The sequence below is a fragment of the Dermacentor andersoni genome, chromosome 1, assembly GCF_023375885.2.
Source record: "Dermacentor andersoni chromosome 1, qqDerAnde1_hic_scaffold, whole genome shotgun sequence".
Taxonomy (NCBI): domain Eukaryota; kingdom Metazoa; phylum Arthropoda; class Arachnida; order Ixodida; family Ixodidae; genus Dermacentor; species Dermacentor andersoni.
Genome location: NC_092814.1, coordinates 271,057,194 through 271,069,267, shown reverse-complemented (window position 1 = coordinate 271,069,267; position 12,074 = coordinate 271,057,194). Strand labels below are relative to the sequence as shown.

Sequence of the window (12,074 nt, the reverse complement as noted above, 5' to 3'; positions counted from 1 at the left end):
ACTGAGCACAAAATGCATTTACGGTCATAAAATTATCCACAGTTAGTGGGCTGTATTTTTAATCCACCAAAAATATTTTTAAAAATAGTTAGTGCTAAGGTGCCCATTATTTTCATTTGTGCATTGAAGTAGTCGTAAATAATTCCTTCGTTTAATGTGTACAAGCAATGCGGCTGATTCCGTTCCCTTGTCGAAGGCAGTTTATTATGCCTACACATTTTTACTTATGATTAATCTCAACATCTAGGTTCACGCAAACTAAGCACACGTTCTTAAGCGTCCTACGTGGATCATGGTCTTAGGCCCTTTGGAAAGTGATCCTTTTTTTTAAATTTTGATACTACTGTGCGCGAATATCTCCAATCGGTCACGTTGCATCTATGGCGGCAATGTTTGGTCCCCGTAAAATGCTGAGATTATCATGTGAGGCGGAATTGTGCCAACCCGCCATGGTTGCTTAGTGGCTATGGTGTTGGAGTGCTAAGCATGAGGTCACGGGATCAAATCCCGGCCACAGCGGTCGCATTTCGATGGGGTGAAATGTGAAAACACCCATGTACTCAAATTTGGGTGCACGTTAAAGATACCCAGGTGGCCTAAATTTCTGTAGTCCCCCACTACGGCGTGCCTCATAATCAGAAAGTGGTTTTGGCACATAAAACCCCATAATTTCAATTGAATTGTGCCATTGTGTTTCAGAGTCGCCCCCCATTTCAGTCAAACCACCCTCCATTTGTTGGATGCGCTAATCACGAAACAAAAACCTGCGCTTATGCAACTCATACAGAACTAGGACGCTCCTTCGTAAAGAAGCTCCTGCGTAGACACAAGATTTTGATCAAGAACTAACTCACTCTGGTTCATCACGCAATGTTTATACGTCATAACAAAGAGGTATCTGTGCAATTTGCGTCCGTAAATAATTTTGCTGGGTGGATGGAACCTATACGCCGGCTAGAAGAGCGGCAAGGTGCTTCGGTAGCCAGCGCACCTTGTCGCTCCCGGTCTAACTGATGCGGACGATCCATGGGCTCCGAGATATTGCGCGGCGCGCGCTGGCAGGTCTCGCAGGAATAGAGAGTTTTAGAATAGGGGCCCCAAACGTTTGGCGCCCCAAAGAAATAGCGGCGAAACCACTGCGCATGCGCGAGATGCAAACTGCCTTTGGGTTTTGCGTCGGGCTTGCTATTTCACCGATTCAGTGGGAGTCCCCAAAGCTGCCCCAAAAGCTTTGCGTCAATAAACGAGGCGGCACCCAACGAGGCAACGGCTCTAGCCCAGCACCAAACTGAGCTCGATTCGTAGTAATGAGTGCAGTTCAAAAGCTATAGAACTGATTGCCGTTATCGCTTTCTCTGAACTAGCACCTGTTATGAAGATTGATGCATTATACGCCGCTGATTCCGAATTCGATTGTCCATTTCATTGCTCGTAGGCCTAACACGGCTTAGCTTGGCTGGTGAAGGCACGTAAAGTTGGTTACTCAAAACTAAGCGCAACTAATTTCTTGCTGCTGAAATAAAAACCTGTAAATTGTAATTAAACGTGGAGACGCGAACGTCCAAATTACTCTTCTTATCATAAAATGGTACATTTTATTTAATTATTTGTCATAGCTTTTCTTTGACGCCGTAGTAGCGCTTCAAGTGCAAGACGCTATCCGCAAGCGCAAAGAAACCCGTCACTCCTGCGTGCCCCAACGCTAACACCCGCAATGCTCTTTGGGGCCCCAAACTTTTGGGGCCCCTATTCAAAGATAGATAGATAGAAACTTTATTGAAATGGAAAAGATTTGAAGGAGGGGTGGTCGGAGCCTCTCAGTCCAGGGCCCCACTGGCATCTGCCGCCTGCCTGACTTGCCTAATTACTTTCTAATAATCTACTTGCTTTGAAACTGTGAACCGAGCAATGCGCCGAAGAAAGGGACATCGAAAGAAAGACATCCACTCACCCAAGCCTCTACCATCGTTCACTTTTGAAATTCTTTCTGTAGGTAACGTTACAAAATGTCAAGTAGAATAGGGAGTTTACTTTGGTTTAAGTAAGCTCAAATAAAATGCGCGAGGAGGGAAGTCGTTAAATGGCGAGACAAGGCTCGCCAAACCGAGGCACCAGCAATTCAGATGGGTCGCTTCTTCTCTTTTATACAATACACATTCTACGTCCATATTTTCATTTATAGTGACGGTGAATAAGCAGACAGTAGTGAAAACAATGAGCAACGAAAACTAACTCTTTATTGTGTGAACCTATGTCCAAATATAATAAAAATAAATAATAAATCACCTCAGGTATTACATTCATGTCGATGAACTTTATTCTACGAGATTGCAGTGAAATATTAGGGCACCTTGCCCGTCCTCTCGCGTATGAGAACAACCTATTGTTCCCAGTACGGCTAACTGTCTACAAAGAACTCCAGAGATGTGCATAAATACGTTAATATTAGCAAAATGTCTGAAGTTGTCGGCAAGGTAAAACACACGTACTTCATCACAGAGGCTCGGTTACACCTTCGGAATATACTGAAGAATAATAAAAATGAGTCAGGAATGAAGAAAAATATAGACGAATAATCTTAAGTTGTTCACATTTGGAGCTAACAGCCAAAAGACGAAAAGTTGTTGAGTTAGTCCGGAATTTGAACCCGCGACCTCTCGCCCCCTACGCGAGAATCATGACCCTAGACCAAAGAGCCTTTCCTTCTTTTGTCTAACATGGTATTTATTGCATTATAAATGTATATGCGAGAAACGTACTATACGCGAGACACGTACGTGCAAGTATTAGCCGAAACATCTTACTTTCATGGCCTAGAAACGACCTATAAATCACGCTATACACACTATGCACCACACAAAAACAAGTAGTTTTCAACTAAATAAAGTGGTATGAACAAGCAAGTTATCAAGAGGTGGCAACAGCCCAGTTGAAACTATTTTAAGTTATACACGTTCTTCAAGTGACCAGTCATTGGAGCATACTGAAATTTCGACGAAACAATGGGTTCAGCGTTTCGGTTCAACATGTGTGTCTTCCATCAGTGTGTGTAGCTGACGACCAAGGAGCCTTTCCTTTTCGTACGAGGTATTTATTGCCTCCTGTGTAATACTATATACGAGAAGCGTGAAAGCACTAGCCAGAACATCACATATTGATTGCCTAGAAAGGATCTATAAATCACGATGTGCACCCATGAACCACAGAAAAACTACAATAAGTTTTGCACTTAATATAGTGCCAACGGCAGGCAACTTACCATGAAGTGGTTCCAGTATGATTGAAGCTCTGTTAGGTCGCACTGTTAGGTCAGTAAGCTCAAGTGACCAACCACTTGAGCTTACTGAAATTTCGTCGAAACAATGGGTTCAGTGTTTCGGTCCAACATGCGTGTCTTCCATAAGCTATGTCCAATTATGAAAAACATATCAAATGGCACGTCTTCTTCGTGGGGTGCAATGAAGCATCGGATGGTATGCTGATTCAAACTGAAGTCCTTTGAAGCGTATCACCAAATAATAATGCATCTTTACAACTCATAAAGCAATGCTCTATACATAGTTTCGGGTACATTGCAGAGGCGACAATTCATTGTAGATACAAAAATGCCTGTCTCATGCAACCAAGTTCTCGCAGGTGGCCTTTCACTGTGTAATTTAAGGAAAAATGTTTTTGTAGATGGGGATAAATGCATCTGGCGGACTCGCTGAAGTACGTGATACCCTGGCAGACTGGAGAATTGCGAACGGCTAAGGGGAAGTGGGAAAATCATTGATATGAAATCTTTATACAGGTGTTTTCTCGACACTGTGTAGCGATATTCAGTATAAAACGAAACCAAGAATTGCACTGTGAAATATACTTAATAATTAAAACCCTGCAAACAAGGTCACTCAGAATATAGGGATGAAACTACCAGGTTCCGTAATGCACTAAGTTAACTTGTATGGATGATAGTAAAATTTGGTGTGAAATACCTCGAAAAAAGAAGAAACGATAAACGATCTATCGCACAAATAGATCCGCCAGACCAATTCCGCCAGTCCATAAGGGTCTGAAGGTATTATGTCGCCTCATCGGCTAGTAGGTAGAAGGTCGCACAAAAGTAGACAAAAGTAGCGAATGTTCTATAAGAATGTAGAATGTAAGTCGAGGCGCAATGAAGTATCTGCAGTATATACAATACTTTTGTAGCCAGGAACAAGTTACAAGCCGCCGCCCTAGCAAAATATAGAAATGCGCGGTGGCGTAAGAGTATCCGCATCGCGTTCAAGTGCCGGTGCACGTTCTTGCCAGAAATATGCACTATGCTTATAGGCCTCCAAAGGAACCCCAAGGTATTTAAGTGATACGCTTTCCATTCTATACCAGCATAGGGAGTCGGTGTAAAATATCATAAACCAAACCAAAAACCTGAGCTTTCTCATCAATTTGTCTGGGCACTAGATGGCATACCAAATTTTTCAGTCACCGATAGACTAACGAGCCATTTCTTTTCTTTGACGCCTTATTTAGGCACATAATCTTTATAAACAGTTCACAAAAGGGCTAAAACCACAACTCAAACTTTGACTGGCTTAAAAACTTTCAATCCAGCCAATTCATTACATAGTAAAATCCATTCAGGTTGCTCTTCCTGACACAAATATCGTATGTAAATACTACTTCCTATGAAGCATTCCCGTACCATTCGGACTTCTTTATCCACATGGCGTACGGCCATCCTTTTCGCCATACGTTTTGGCGCGCGAGCAGCATAACCATGTCGTAAAACACGTCATTCTCATTTTCGACAGTCAAAAATTGAATACCCTGTGGCGTGAAAGGGATGTCCTTTCTTAAAGTGCGCTGCAAGATGCCCCACAACAAAAATACTGCATCCCACCAGTCTACGAAAACGTAGTTGATCGGTTCGGGTTTCTTGCATATAAGACAATCTAACGACCACAAAACTTAACCCCCTCCCCCCATTTTTCTTTTGCAGCCGCAGCTTAACCTGCAATGTATATCTGTGCAAGTGGAAGAAAAATGGTTTCACAAATCCGCGACCGGTTATCATCCTTATCTTTTTCAGAAACTCCCTTATACCCCTAGACACACGATCTAGTGACACTTGACATACACGGCATATTTAAATTATAGGGTTTTACGTGCCAAAACCACTTTCTGATTATGAGGCACGCCGTAGTGGTGGGCTCCGGAAATTTCGACCACCTGGGGTTCTTTAACGTGCACCTAAATCTAAGTACACGGGTGTTTTCGCATTTCGCCCCCATCGAAATGCGGCCGCCGTGGCCGGGATTCGATCCCGCGACCTCGTGATCAGCAGCCTAACACCATAGCCACTGAGCAACCACGGCGGGTACACGGCATATTTAAACCTTCGTTAGATCTTGTCTGACTGCAAAATATAAAGAAGAAACTTGAGGACGAGTAAGCATCGCGGTCGCATTCGAGCTGGTAGGGAAAACAAAAGATTAAAGGGCTCGTCCGTGATTTGAACCCGGGACCTCTCGCACCCGAAGCGAGAATCATACCCCTACACCAACGATTTTTTTTTCTTTATTGCCTGTTTACATAATACAGAAAAGAGAAGGATCTCAAAAACTTTTGAAATTGATCAACTCATCAAACAGTGTAACCCAATCAGGTGTTTCTGGCTGGGCTCGGTAAAGCTCTCGCATATACGCTACATGTTCAATAAAATTTTCCCTTACAGGCCGAGCGTTAGTGTCGGGATGTCTTACCGACATTGGGGTTTTCCATATACTATGGAGGCTGAGTATCATTATCATTTCGTAGGGAATGTCGCCGTGATTCTCAACAGGTAAGTATCGGATTCCATGTGGTGTAATAGGCAAGTCCTTTTTGAAGTTCACTGAAGGATGTCCCAGTGAAATATGGGATCCCAGCATTCAATAAATACATGTTCTATTGTCTCTGGTTTTTGGCATAGTATGCAGTTGACTGTCCACGGTACAATCATTCCTTTATCTTGTAGCCACGCTTTTACAGGTAGAGTGTTCGTATGGAGCTTGAAGAAAAAGGATTTTACAGGCGGTCGTATCGGCATTCCTTTAACCCGTTTTAAGACGTCTTGTCCACAGCCTCCAGTGTATATGCTTCTGTACACTGGCAGAGGTAACATAACATCCAGTAAATCCTTGTAGAGCTTTTTCTTTTTTACCGTACTCAACTATTCTATGGAAAACCTTACTTTAAGCATGCGAAAGGCTACAACAACCTCACGCCAATAACCTTATTTGTAGAGACGATGAATTCAGGTAGTGCATTCTGTAAACAAACTTGCATAACTGTACGCAGAAATGGGTCACACTGATCTCTTAAAAATATAAAACGCGACACAATCTGTCTGATAAACAGGTGCGACAGACCAAGACCACCTTTTCTGACGGACAAAAACAGATTAGTTCGACTCGTTCGTTCCCAACTTCCTCCCCAAATAAACACTGCAAAGACTCTATTAATTTTTTGTAGGTTAGTACGCGACATGAACAATACTTGCATAACATACCATAACTTCTTAACTAAGGATAGATTGCAAGTAGTTGCACGGGCAAACATTGACAAATTTCGACCTTGCCATCCCTGCGTCTTCTCTTTCAAGCGTTCTGTTTCCTCATTCCAATACAGTTCGGTGTCTTCATAACATTGTAATGGGACACCTAAGTACGTTGTTGGCATTGCTGTCCATTGGATGCCAGCAAATAATTCAGGCTTCTCGCTCCCCTCTCCATGCCAGAAACCTACGGTCTTCTCCCAATTGATCTTGCAGCCAGATTCCTTGCAAAACTCGCCAGTCAACCTAACCACCTCTCTGATGCTTTCGGCATCTTTGCAAAAGACAGCAATGTCATCAGCGTATGCGCGGACCTTGACTTCCGTCGTTTCAAGCATAAAACCGCGTACACTTTGAATATTAATTAAACTCAAGCAGAAAGGTTCTTAGTAAATATCAAAAAGTAATGATGAAATTGCACGTCCCTGCCTCACACTGGAGAGAAGCTGGATTGGTTCACTTAACTTCTTGTTTATAATGATGCGTGTGCTGCACTCTGAGTAGGCCATTTTTACTCCTTCTAATATCAGTCCACCGACATTAACATATTCTAATATTGAAAATAGTACTTCATGTGACACATTGTCAAACGCTTTCTCCAAATCTAGTTGCAATACTGCAACCCGACATGAGAGAGCATCACAGCACTCAAGTGTATTGGTGTAAATTGTTCTGCCCTTGATTCCACATGTTTGATGCGGTCCCACTAGTCGCGTTACAACACTTTGAAGTCTCTTTGCTAGCACTTTCGTGAATATTTTGTAATCAAAGTTCGTGAGGCTTATTGGTCGATAAGACTTTACTGACAACAGTTTAACCGGATCCTCGCACTTAGGGATTAGCACTGTATGAGCGGTTAGGAACGATGGCGGCATTCGCTGTGTTGCATACATTTCCTTGAATACATTATGCAATAATTGGCTGAGCTGACATTTGAAAGCCTTGTAAAAGGACGCACCTAAACCATCAGGCCCGGGAGCCTTTCCTGCACCAAGTCCATCTACAGCGTCTTCAATTTCTCGCAATGTGATTGGAAATTCCAGGCTTGCTTTAATGTCATCTTCTAGACGTGGCATAGGATGAAGAAAATCTCGCTCAAACCCTTCTGTTATTTTTTTCTTGTTCCCAAGCAGTTCGCTATAATAATCTACGAATGCTCGCTCTATCATTGTGGGTTCGGAAGTTTCCTCGTTTTGATATATTATTGCTTGTATTTCATTTTTTGTCGCATATCTCTTCTCGTCACTTAGCGCCCGTTTAGTAGGAGTTTCCTCATTTCACAATCATTCCGCTCGCGCTCGTACCATGGCTCCCTTGTATCGTTCTTGGTCGATAAGTTCGAGCTTACTTTTTGTTTCCTTTATCTGCTTCATGCAAGATCCAGCGTTCTGACATTCTGTAGACATGAGCAATTCTAGTTCGCTAGTTAATTATTTTTCTTCTTGTTTTTCCTTGCGGCGCAGCGTAGTTGCTTTTCCTATCGCTTTTACCTTAACATCAGTTTTGAGAGTTTCCCATGTTTCAATACAGCGATTAGTTTGCGCTGTCATAGAGGAATTAATCATTTCACTTATATCTCTGATAAACCTTTCGTCATCGAGCAGTTTGGTATTAAACTTCCAAAGATCCCAATTAAATTTCGTTTCTTTTCGTTTTTGCCCTAAATCAAACGTCACTAGACTATGATCAGAAAAGGATACATGTTTAATCTCGTAACTTTGACACAATGGCACGAGCTGCATTGCAATATAAGCTCGGTCTAATCGCGCATGACTTTCACCTTGATAGTGCGTATAAACGGAAGCTTTGCCTGTCGATAACAGAAAACCGACATCTTCCAATTCATAATCATTCACAAGTACGTTTAAAAACTGTGCGCTCGTATCCCTTCGTTTCATTTGTTTAGCTCGGTCTTGTGCTCTGCACACACAGTTGAAATCCCCCATCAATATTAGGTATCGCTCGCACTTCAGGTATTCTTCTAGCTGTACAAAAAAAATTCTACGTGCACATTCATCATTTGGAGCATACACGCACAAAATGCGCCACTTAAAGCCAGAAAAGGAACAATCAAGTATGACAAATCGGCCAGTTCTACATATAATAACTTGTTCCTCTACAATACCAGCACTGTTACGAATAAAGAGTGCGCAGCCTCCAGAAGTTCCAACCGCATGACACACGCAGACGTTATACATTGCTCTAAATGGTTGCACCATGCGGTCCGTCTGTTCCTGGCCTTCCACCTTTGTCTCTTGCACGGCGACAATATCTAAATCATTTTCTTGAAAAAGCCGGCTTAATTGGTACTGGCGTCTCCTGCTCGCCAAACCGCGAACGTTTAAAGTGCCTAGACGAAGGGGCTTCTTAAGGTTAAGTGTCATGGTTAATCTGAAACAGGTGGACCGCATGGAGTTCACCTCGATCTTTTATGTTGCCACACGGTCGATTCTTTCCGGCGACGGGCAACGTCGCGTCCAGCCAGCAGTTCTCGGGTCGATGCCGCTGTGGCTCTGTTGCTAGGGGACTTGACGCCATGGTAGGTGCTCGGTGTTCGTAAGTGGTGGAATCGCTGCTCTATGCGTTGACCCTCGTTGTTACGAGGGCTTATTTCCCTCATTTGCCGGTCAGGAGGGAGGCTGGGTTTCGGTTTGAAGCTGGGTCGTCTGCCCAATCGAAGGCCGGTCTTCACGACTGTCTTGGTGGGCGGTTCTTCTCCGCTACTTGCACGGGGCTTGCCCATTTCGCTGCCTGCATCGTCGCGCGGTCTCTTGGTAGACGCACCAGGCTCAAGTTCCATGGGCTGTGCGTCGGCTTCTGCTTCCTCACCCAACGCTGCTTATACGGGTTTGACTTTGTCCGCCTCTTGTGTTTCCCCCGTCCCAGGGACTCCGTTTGTCTGGGGTGTGGTGTTATCCGCAAAAACACCTTTCCACGCGTCGGTAGGGGCAACTTTTTGATTTGCGCTCTTTGTGTCGGCCTGCTTTCGCCCACCAGCGGCTTCTTCGGCGTCTGCTTCATCCATTATGAGCTCTGTATCCGCGTCCTTCGTTGCTTTTCCGGTGATGCTCGCATATGTGGTCACGCAGTCTAGGTCCGTGTGGCCGAAGCGCCTACACTGGGAACAGCGAGGCACACGGCAGTCACGTCGAATGTGGCCAGTGGTGTTGCAACGGAGGCATAATGGTGCTCGGTTCGGCACAACAACTAGGGCGAGTTCGCTTCCTACACCCAACTGGTGGGGTAGGTCGTCGATAGTGACTCCGGCTCCAAGTTTCATGGCCACTAGGCGGGTTGTCGATGCTCTTTCCGTGATACCACGTAAGCGCCATTTTTCCTTCGTTACTTCCGTAACCTTTCCATACGGAGCCAAGGCCGCACGCACTTCGTCGCTGCCCCCGTAAAGAAGCCAGTGCAGCTTCATTCGTAAGCCTTGGTCGTTGGGGTTAACTACCAGGCACCGGCGACTCTTCACTCGGAATTCCCCTTTTGACAACATTTTCTTCGTTGCTTCAGCGCTCTTGAATGTGACGGCCCAAACGTGATTCATCCTGTACGCCCCCAAAGAGATAACGTCGGGAAGTGCTCCAAGATTTTCCAAGGCATCGCGAAAATTTTCCACTCGGTGTGGGCGCGCACGTAAATCCGCATGAAGAAAAATGGTATCCGTAACAACCTGACCTATTGGCAGTTGAGGCAATACAACTTGGTAGTCCTGGTCGACTGAAGCAAAAGACCTGTTTCCGCGGCTTGAAAGGGCCACTGAATCCACTCCTTAGGAGCCCACGTCCGCACACAACGGTGGACGGAAGTGGAATGACCCCTAGACCAACGAGCCGGCGGTGCTCGAAATGTGCGACATATTTATGCCTTCTTGATATATCGTGTCTGACCGCAAAATATAAAGAAGAAAGTAGAGTATGAGTAAGCATCGGGGTCGCATTCGGGCTGACAGGGAAAACAAAAGAGTGAAGGGCTCGTCTGGGATTTGAACCCGGGACCTCTCGCACCCGAAGCGAGAATCATACCCCTAGACCAACGAGCCGGCGGCGCTCAAAATGTGCGACATATTTATGCCTTCTTGATATCGTGTCTCACTGCAAAATATAAAGAAGAAAGTAGAGTATGAGTAAGCATCGGGGTCGCATTCGGGCTGACAGGGAAAACAAAAGAGTGAAGGGCCCGTCTGGGATTTGAACCCGGGACCTCTCGCACCCGAAGCGAGAATCATACCTCAAGACCAACCAGCCGGCGGTGCTTAAAATGTGCGACATATTTATGCCTTCTTGATATCGTGTCTGACCGCAAAATATAAAGAAGAAAGTAGAGTATGAGTAAGCATCGGGGTCGCATTCGGGCTGACAGGGAAAACAAAAGAGTGAAGGGCTCGTCCGGGATTTGAACCCGGGACCTCTCGCACCCGAAGCGAGAATCATACCCCTAGACCAACGAGCCGGCGGTGCTTGAAATGTGCGACGTATTTATGCCTTCTTGATATCGTGTCTGACCGCAAAATATTAAGAAGTAGAGTATGAGTAAGCATCGGGGTCGCATTCGGGCTGACGGGGAAAACAAAAGAGTGAAGGGCTCGTCCGGGATTTGAACCCGGGACCTCTCGCACCCGAAGCGAGAATCATACCCCTAGACCAACCAGCCGGCGGCGCTCGAAATGTGCGACATATTTATGCCTTCTTGATATCGTGTCTCACTGCAAAATATAAAGAATAAAGTAGAGTATGAGTAAGCATCGGGGTCGCATTCGGGCTGACGGGGAAAACAAAAGAGTGAAGGGCTCGTCCGGGATTTCAACCCGCGACCTCTCGCACCCGAAGCGAGAATCATACCCCTAGAGCAACGAGCCGGCGATGCTCGTAATGTGCGACATATTTATGCCTTCTTGATATCGTGTCTGACTGCAAAATATAAAGAAGAAAGTAGAGTATGAGTAAGCATCGGGGTCGCATTCGGGAGATTCTACTTCCGGCAGCCGAGCTGTACGGACGTGTGGATCATGGGCTCCGAAGGAGCGGCTTTTGCGGCCACCGGCCGCGGTAACAGGCTTATGGACGATGACGAGGAAGCGAGCTACCAGTTTATTTTGCCACCACTGCCCAAGGGACCTGTCGTGAAAAACACCGTGTTTTTGCATGGCGACGTGCGAGCGAGGCCCTATAGGGTCGAAGACTTCCGAGATGCACTCATCCCGACTGGATTGCTGCAGGAGGTCATGGCCCTTGGAGCCTACCAGATCAATCACGTATGGGCAGTCACCTTCTCGAGTGACGAGGCAACGAAAAGGATGCTGGCGTTGAAAGAGCTCAACGTGAAGGGGCGTCGTTGCGTTATCGTCGACCCTCAAGACCAACAGGTACGCCTCCGCCTTCATTGGCTGCTTTATTGGGTGGCGGACGAAGATATAAAGGCAGCGCTAGCGGCCTTTGGCAAGGTCGTGGAAGTGACGAGAGAACGATGGCGTGTCAGAGGCGTAGGCGAC

The 12,074-nt window shown here is 45.5% G+C and overlaps 3 non-coding genes across 3 annotated transcripts; all 3 read right to left on the bottom strand.

The window, feature by feature from the left end:
* Positions 1-10,553: 10,553 nt before the first annotated feature.
* TRNAP-CGG (transfer RNA proline (anticodon CGG)) lies at positions 10,554-10,625 on the bottom strand. Its single transcript has one exon. It is a non-coding gene; the product is annotated as a tRNA-Pro (tRNA).
* Positions 10,626-10,963: 338 nt separating this feature from the next.
* TRNAP-CGG (transfer RNA proline (anticodon CGG)) lies at positions 10,964-11,035 on the bottom strand. Its single transcript has one exon. It is a non-coding gene; the product is annotated as a tRNA-Pro (tRNA).
* A 129-nt stretch (positions 11,036-11,164) lies between these two features.
* TRNAP-CGG (transfer RNA proline (anticodon CGG)) lies at positions 11,165-11,236 on the bottom strand. The gene has a single exon. It is a non-coding gene; the product is annotated as a tRNA-Pro (tRNA).
* Between the last annotated feature and the right edge of the window lie 838 nt (positions 11,237-12,074).